Source organism: Elephas maximus, chromosome 16, assembly GCF_024166365.1.
Source record: "Elephas maximus indicus isolate mEleMax1 chromosome 16, mEleMax1 primary haplotype, whole genome shotgun sequence".
Lineage (NCBI taxonomy): Eukaryota > Metazoa > Chordata > Mammalia > Proboscidea > Elephantidae > Elephas > Elephas maximus.
Window position 1 is genome coordinate 93,975,882 of NC_064834.1, and position 6,672 is coordinate 93,982,553.

Genomic DNA, 6,672 nt, shown 5'->3' on the forward strand with positions numbered 1-6,672 from the left:
CTGAGTAGTCACCTCAATCAGCTTACTCCTTAGACCAAACTAGTGATATTTCTGTCAGAAAAACATGATTACAAACATTGCGAGTTTTCCATGAATCTTACTGGAGTTTACTCCATTAGACAAAACCCACAACTACCAACCTTGGGCTTCCTACGACTCTGCTGCACTACAGTGCCCTAAAACATTTTAGTAGTCCTATTTATTTTTAACTAAAGAGAATCTACAAGACTCTCAAGATTTATAGAAGGTCTTTTGTCTCTTTGGATGTTTATTTAAGGCACTGTGTCTTAAATCGTCCTGAAGCCTTAATAAATGATTTTAGAGTCACAACTTGTGTTGGATCTTTGGCCTGAGGCCCTTTCTTAATTAGAGACTTCTTTGCTGAAAGTTTTATTTTTGAATCCACTGTGTACTGACTCCTTTGTACACAATATATTTTTTTCTTCAGCTCATCTCTCTGCTCTTACGTTTTAACATAGGTCATGAAAAGCCCATTAGCATTTTTATATTCTGTCTGGAAGTTTCTTTAACAAATCTTCCCACAGCAACATTTTGCAAATATTTCTTGATATCTTCTTACGTATTTTATGTTTGATGGTCACATTGGGTCCTTATTTCATGTGAATTTATTTTATCTTTATTATGTGATTTAGGATCTACGTTTTGTTTTCAAAAGGTATTATCCCCATCAAAATTAATGATTTCCATTATTTATCAAAAATACAAATTATACACGTATCATATGCTATTTATAAACTCAATCAATCATACTTATTGTCAGAGCCCTAATTTCAGAGTAAAAACACCACTGCAAGTTATGACAGGAGGACAAATATAATTTTTAATTAATTTACCATATATAAAAATAATCATATAGGAACAATGCAGCCAGATTGGCAAAGTAAGAGCAAAATAACTTGATACAACACAAAAGAAGAATTTAAAAGGGATGAACAAAATAACAAAACAGTATTTTAGAAACGTAACCTGTAACCAGTTTGGTTGCTGCCATTTTGGCAAATTATGCTCAGCATTGATATCACATAAAATGTTTTTCCAGCCACCTCCTCAAGGCCCCCTTGACTTCCTTGTTTCTCACACTGTATATAAGGGGGTTCAAGACAGGTGTGAAGCTGAGACCACCTTATCATGGTCCTCTGAACCGTTAGATTTGGGCCTCATGTAGATGAACATGATGGTGCCGTAGAAGAGTCCCACAACCGCCAGGTGAGAGGAGCAGGTCTTAAAGGCTTTTTTCTGCGCTCCAGCTGACTGCATGCGGAGCACTGCAGCCAGGATAAGGCTGTATGAGGCCAAAATGAGAGACAAAGGGATCAAGAGCATCAGAATGCAGCAGACATACATGAAAAACTCAAAAATTGTGGTGTCACCACAGGCAAGGCTACCAGTGATGGTGCTTCACAAAAAAAGTGATTGATTTCCCGTGAGTGACAGTAAGGGAAGCTCAAGGTGGCACCAGCCTGCATCAGCCCATCGATCCCTCCCAGGAGCCAGGAACCTGATGTCACGAGTAAACAGAGCTTCTGACTCATGAGAATGGGGTAGCGCAGTGGGTGACATATGGCCACATAGTGGTCATAGGACATGGCCGTTAAGAGGAAGAATTCACTCCCTCCCAGAGTGAGAAGAAGGAAGATCTGGACTCCACAGCCAGTGGGAGAGATAGACCTAGTGTCTATCAGGTAGTTGGCTGCCATTTTGGGAACGATGGTGGAGACCAGCGGCATGTCCATGAAAGAAAGCTGGCTAAGCAGGAAGTACATGGGCATATGGAGTTGAGGGTGCACATGAATGAGAATGATCATAAGGGTGTTGCCCATCAGTGAGGTGATGAAGATCATAAGCACCATGGCAAACAGGAATAGGTGGATCTGTGTGTGGTTAAAGAGCCCTAGAAGAATGAAGTTGATTCCTGTGGTGCCGTTTGCATTGACCATGGCTCTACTGGTGCCTGAAAGATGTAAGAATGATGCAGAAGTGAGATTTGTTTAAAAGGAAGCTTGTACATATCTTTATGAAAACTTGATCAAATGACTTGGGAAATCTCAGACTTGGAGGACTAATTACTACTTTAATCTTCCACTTACAAACAAGATTTTTGCCATAGCATACTACTATCCATCTCTGCTGTTACTATACATTATTTTTTATTCACACAAAATTAGATAACATACATATACAGTGGTACAAATTATACCTCTATTGTTTTTTAATAATTTGTCAGTATGCCACACATAATTTACTCATGGCGTTACGAAATGTTACTTATGCAATCCGAGTTCTTTACACTTTTGGTATTTCTATATTGAAGGAAATTCAGGTTTATGCACTTTAGTAGGTATTGAGGAGATATGCCTATAGTTATTACTTTTGCATGTGTTTTAGATATTTGCTTAATGTATTCTCACATGATTTTCTTCAATATCAAGACAAATTAAAATTTCGAAAGTTTCAAAAAAATTACAACCAATAAAACTAAGTTTGATGGGGAAAAAACAAAAGCAAAAATTCTCTATTCCACACTTACATGCAGCCTGTGCTCTAAACACACTAGGCTTTCAGCCGCCACAGATACTACTGTACCCATCACCACATCATTTATATTATCATGACTTGCATTCTGGATCATGGTGCCTACATCTCGTTAAGTTTAGAACCCCCTCAACATTTAAACTTTTATGTATTATGTTCTTAAACAATGCTGCTGGTTTTAATTTATATATCCATTCTAAGGGAGCCCTGGTGGCACAGTGGTTAAGCTTTCCACAGCTAACCAAAAGGTTGGCAGTTCAAACTCACCACCCACTCCTTGGAAACTCAATGGGGCAGGTCTACTCTGTCCTATAGGGTCAGAATTGACTTGACAGCACAGGTGTTTTGGTTTTATCCATTCAAAAAAAGTTAATAATTTCATAAATGAACATAATTCGTATTGTATGCAATTTTCATGTAAATTTGGACATCAATAATTTTATGCTTTTAAAAGTAGAAGACAAAAACTAATCCATTAATTATGACTTATCCAAATGATATTCTCATATAATGAACCTGAGGTCCAACATCTCCCACAGGTAGAATACACAGGTACTCATTCACTTTCAGAATAGCTTCTCTTTTCACTAGAATCTATAACTTCCATTTCTTTTACGTCTAAGTATTTTTGGTGGTAGGAATGGATGCACATGTAAATGGATTCACCTATTATACTTAGGTGAGTGGTGTCTTTTGCTCACAAATTCAAATTGTCAAAGAGAGCTGTGAATTCAGGATTACCAACAGTATTATGTTTGGACTTCATTCATAATCTGTGGTGTAAATCCTTTTTTAGTTTTTCTGTAACTTATTTGGAAAACTTTGCAAATTTTGTGAATGGTCTATGATCTTCAGACCTTTAATACATATTAAAATTTTTTGATTCTTAGTATATACCAACAATGACTTTCATATCATTAAAATATGTAAACGTTCCATTTTTCAAAATTGATATAAATATGCTATAATAGTGAACATATTCTTTTATGCTTTGTTCCCTCAAATATATATATTTTGAGTGAAACATATATATATTCAGTTTAATATATTGTTAACTACTGCCAAATTTTATTACATCATATATATGCAATTTATATATATAAATATACATGTATATATATGCAATGTTTATTTAAGAATACTTAGCTTCTTTCCAGTCTTTTGTTGGTATAACCCATATCCTTGTGCATGTGGCGATATTTTCTCAAGTAAATATTTTACTAGAATATTTTGGGTTTAAGATAATTGCATCTCCACCTTTTACACTCCAGTCAACTGTCAATTTGTGTGATAATTCCTCCACATATTTTACTGTTAGATGCGATAATTAACAGCAATCAAATAAGTGTGAAAATAAATTTAAATTGCATGTCATTTAAGTTACATGGCAGAAACTCTTTTAATCTATTCATCGACCTCTTGGATTTCTTCTGCAAATTCTCTGTGAATATCTCTTATTCATGGTTTCTAGATTGTTTGGCTTTTTCTTAATAATTTAAAGAATTTCCCATGTATTTTGTAATTTATGTATTTAATTATATATATAATTTATATATCTTTATAACTTGTTATTTATATGCATTGTGAATATCTTCTCCAGTTGATTTTATATATTTGACATTTTTGTTATTTTGGACTGTAGTTTTGTATTTTACATTACATATATTTGGGATACTTATATGATATTAATAATTTAATATTAATGTTCTGCGTTTCATTAATAGGCTACCATTTTAAACAATTTCAATGTTATTTGGATCAACTTGTTATTGGTATATAAGTTGTTTGAATCTATGTTCATTGTTGATTTAATATTACATTGTACTGTCTTTGCATGCATGAATATTAAACATATTAAACTCACAAAATGTATTGCTGTAGTTCATCTTTTAATGTGTAGTCTCTGATTTTTTTTTTAAACAAAATGAAGGCCTTAAAGGCCACTAAAACATAGGTGTAAAGTAGTCTGTGTCTGTAGATTTTTTTTTTTTTAAATAATGTATTCACTTTCCTATTAGTTTCAGGTAAGCTGTGTTTTCCTATTACTTTTTAAATTCATATGACTTTCTATTTTTAAGGAAACATTTTCCTTTCCTAATCTATTTTCTTTGTTAGCGTTTCTTACTGCATTGGGTGGAGGGACAGGTCTGTGTCTCTGGCTGCCGCTGAACTGGAGGTCATGACATGCAAAGTTCATTCACTTAAGCCGGCCCTGGGTCAGGGCACACTGGGTATAGACATACGAGTTACGAGTTGCTTAAATAACACGAAGACTAGGAGTCAGAACTCTAAAGACCTGTCCATATTTTGTTCACAAATACGTGTGAGATTTGGGGAAGGTCACTTACTTTGCTATGAGCCACTCTCCTTGTTTCTAGACTGGAAAATTCGCGGACTGTGGTAGACAGCTGTACTGGAGCACTGGTTTCATTTGTTCCCATCGGGGCTCATTCTCTGCTTCGGCGATTTGATAACCACCTGCTAAGGCCCTGAGCTTAAGGGCAGCTTTCCAATGTTTCTCAGATGCCAAGATTCAATGAATATGATTTTGAACGTCCTCTGTAGATTTAAATTTAAGATGAAATTATTTTAAACTAAGAGTATTTGAAATATTATCATATCAGGCATTTTATTTGCTGGACAGTTCATATAATGTGAAATAAATGTATATTTCACATTTAGTCGGCATGAATTACGAAGTTCAGAAAAGTTACATGACTGATCTAATAGTAAACATTTAAACTGGTAGCTGCATTCATCTGAAGATTGAATATAAAAGTACATATTTAATGGCCAGGTTTCTTGAGTTTGATTGCCTATGCCACTGTTTAGTAGTTGGATAAATTTGAGCAATATGCTTAAACCTCAGTTTCATTATGTACAAAATGAGGTGACATAATAGTATCTACTATAGGATTATTTGATAATTACAAAATAAAATGCATATAAGTACACTGGAGAATGCATGCACAAGAAGATAGCTCTATAAAGTTATTGATTATTATCATTATTATATTATTATTGGTCATCTATAGATGTTTCCTACCAAAATATTTTGAAAGTAAAATTAGTATTTTCCCATAACTCACATGTAATGTAATGTTACTTATTTCATATCAAAGAACAAAAATATCATTACGTATCAGTCTTCATTTTTCAGCATAAGTGACATGTTTTCTCTGTTCCTTTAGATTTTTCTGTCTGTCCTGTCTACCGTCTATGAATTTATTTTGAACATAGAGGAAACACTCATGACCATGGTAAATTTAATTATTCCAAGGCTATTAGGTTATTTGATTATTAATTTTGCAATGTGTTCTCATGCCTTTAATATTCAATGTGTTATAAGAATTGTAACAGATATCATGAAACTTGTCACAAATTCAATAATGTCTCAAAATTCAATCAAAAAATTTTAAAATAGCAGGTAAAAAGAGAAAATATTATCTGTATTTCACATCAAAAAGGCATTTGTTCCCAAGTGAATTCAATTCTTTGTAATTCCACACTACCAAAGTAGAAGAGGGATATGCAGGTCAGATAAACTTCTAGTTGTCTATAATATCTCTGTACAATTTAAAATAGGATAAAAAATTGTTCCCATTTATTTTCTAGTTGTATAAAGTGGGTAATTGCAGAGAGCTCAGAGTACTTTTAGATCCATTGTCACATTTTTCTGTCTACTTCAATGTGGTGTTCCCAGAATTCGCAAAGCTTCCCCTTTCTCAAAGGTACACTCTGTGTTACATACCCACCTGTCCAATATTCTGGCCTGGCACTAGTATGTTCATTTCTTCAATTCAATCCAAAACAATTCCAAGCCAAAATGCCTCTTACTTCACATCTGCATGATATAGATGGAGTAACTCAGACATAACAAGGATTTTTACAACTGTAGCAAACAATGTCCCAAGTACTATGTTAACCTTGGATGTGCATTGCCTCATGCAATGTCACAACAATTAAATGAGGTAAACTGTCACTGTTTCAGATTTGCAGATGAAGGAATGGAGGGTTAGATTAATTTATTTTTCCCTGGTCTCAAAAGTAGGAAGCATGGGTCCAAAATCCTAGTCATGAAAGTAAACTCCCCACAGTTATTTTGGGCTTGCCAGCCAG

General features: G+C 34.3%; 1 pseudogene; it reads right to left on the reverse strand.

Moving 5' to 3' along the window:
• Nucleotides 1-1,039: 1,039 nt before the first annotated feature.
• On the reverse strand, nt 1,040-1,958 carry LOC126059462 (olfactory receptor 2T33-like; annotated as a pseudogene).
• Between the last annotated feature and the right edge of the window lie 4,714 nt (nt 1,959-6,672).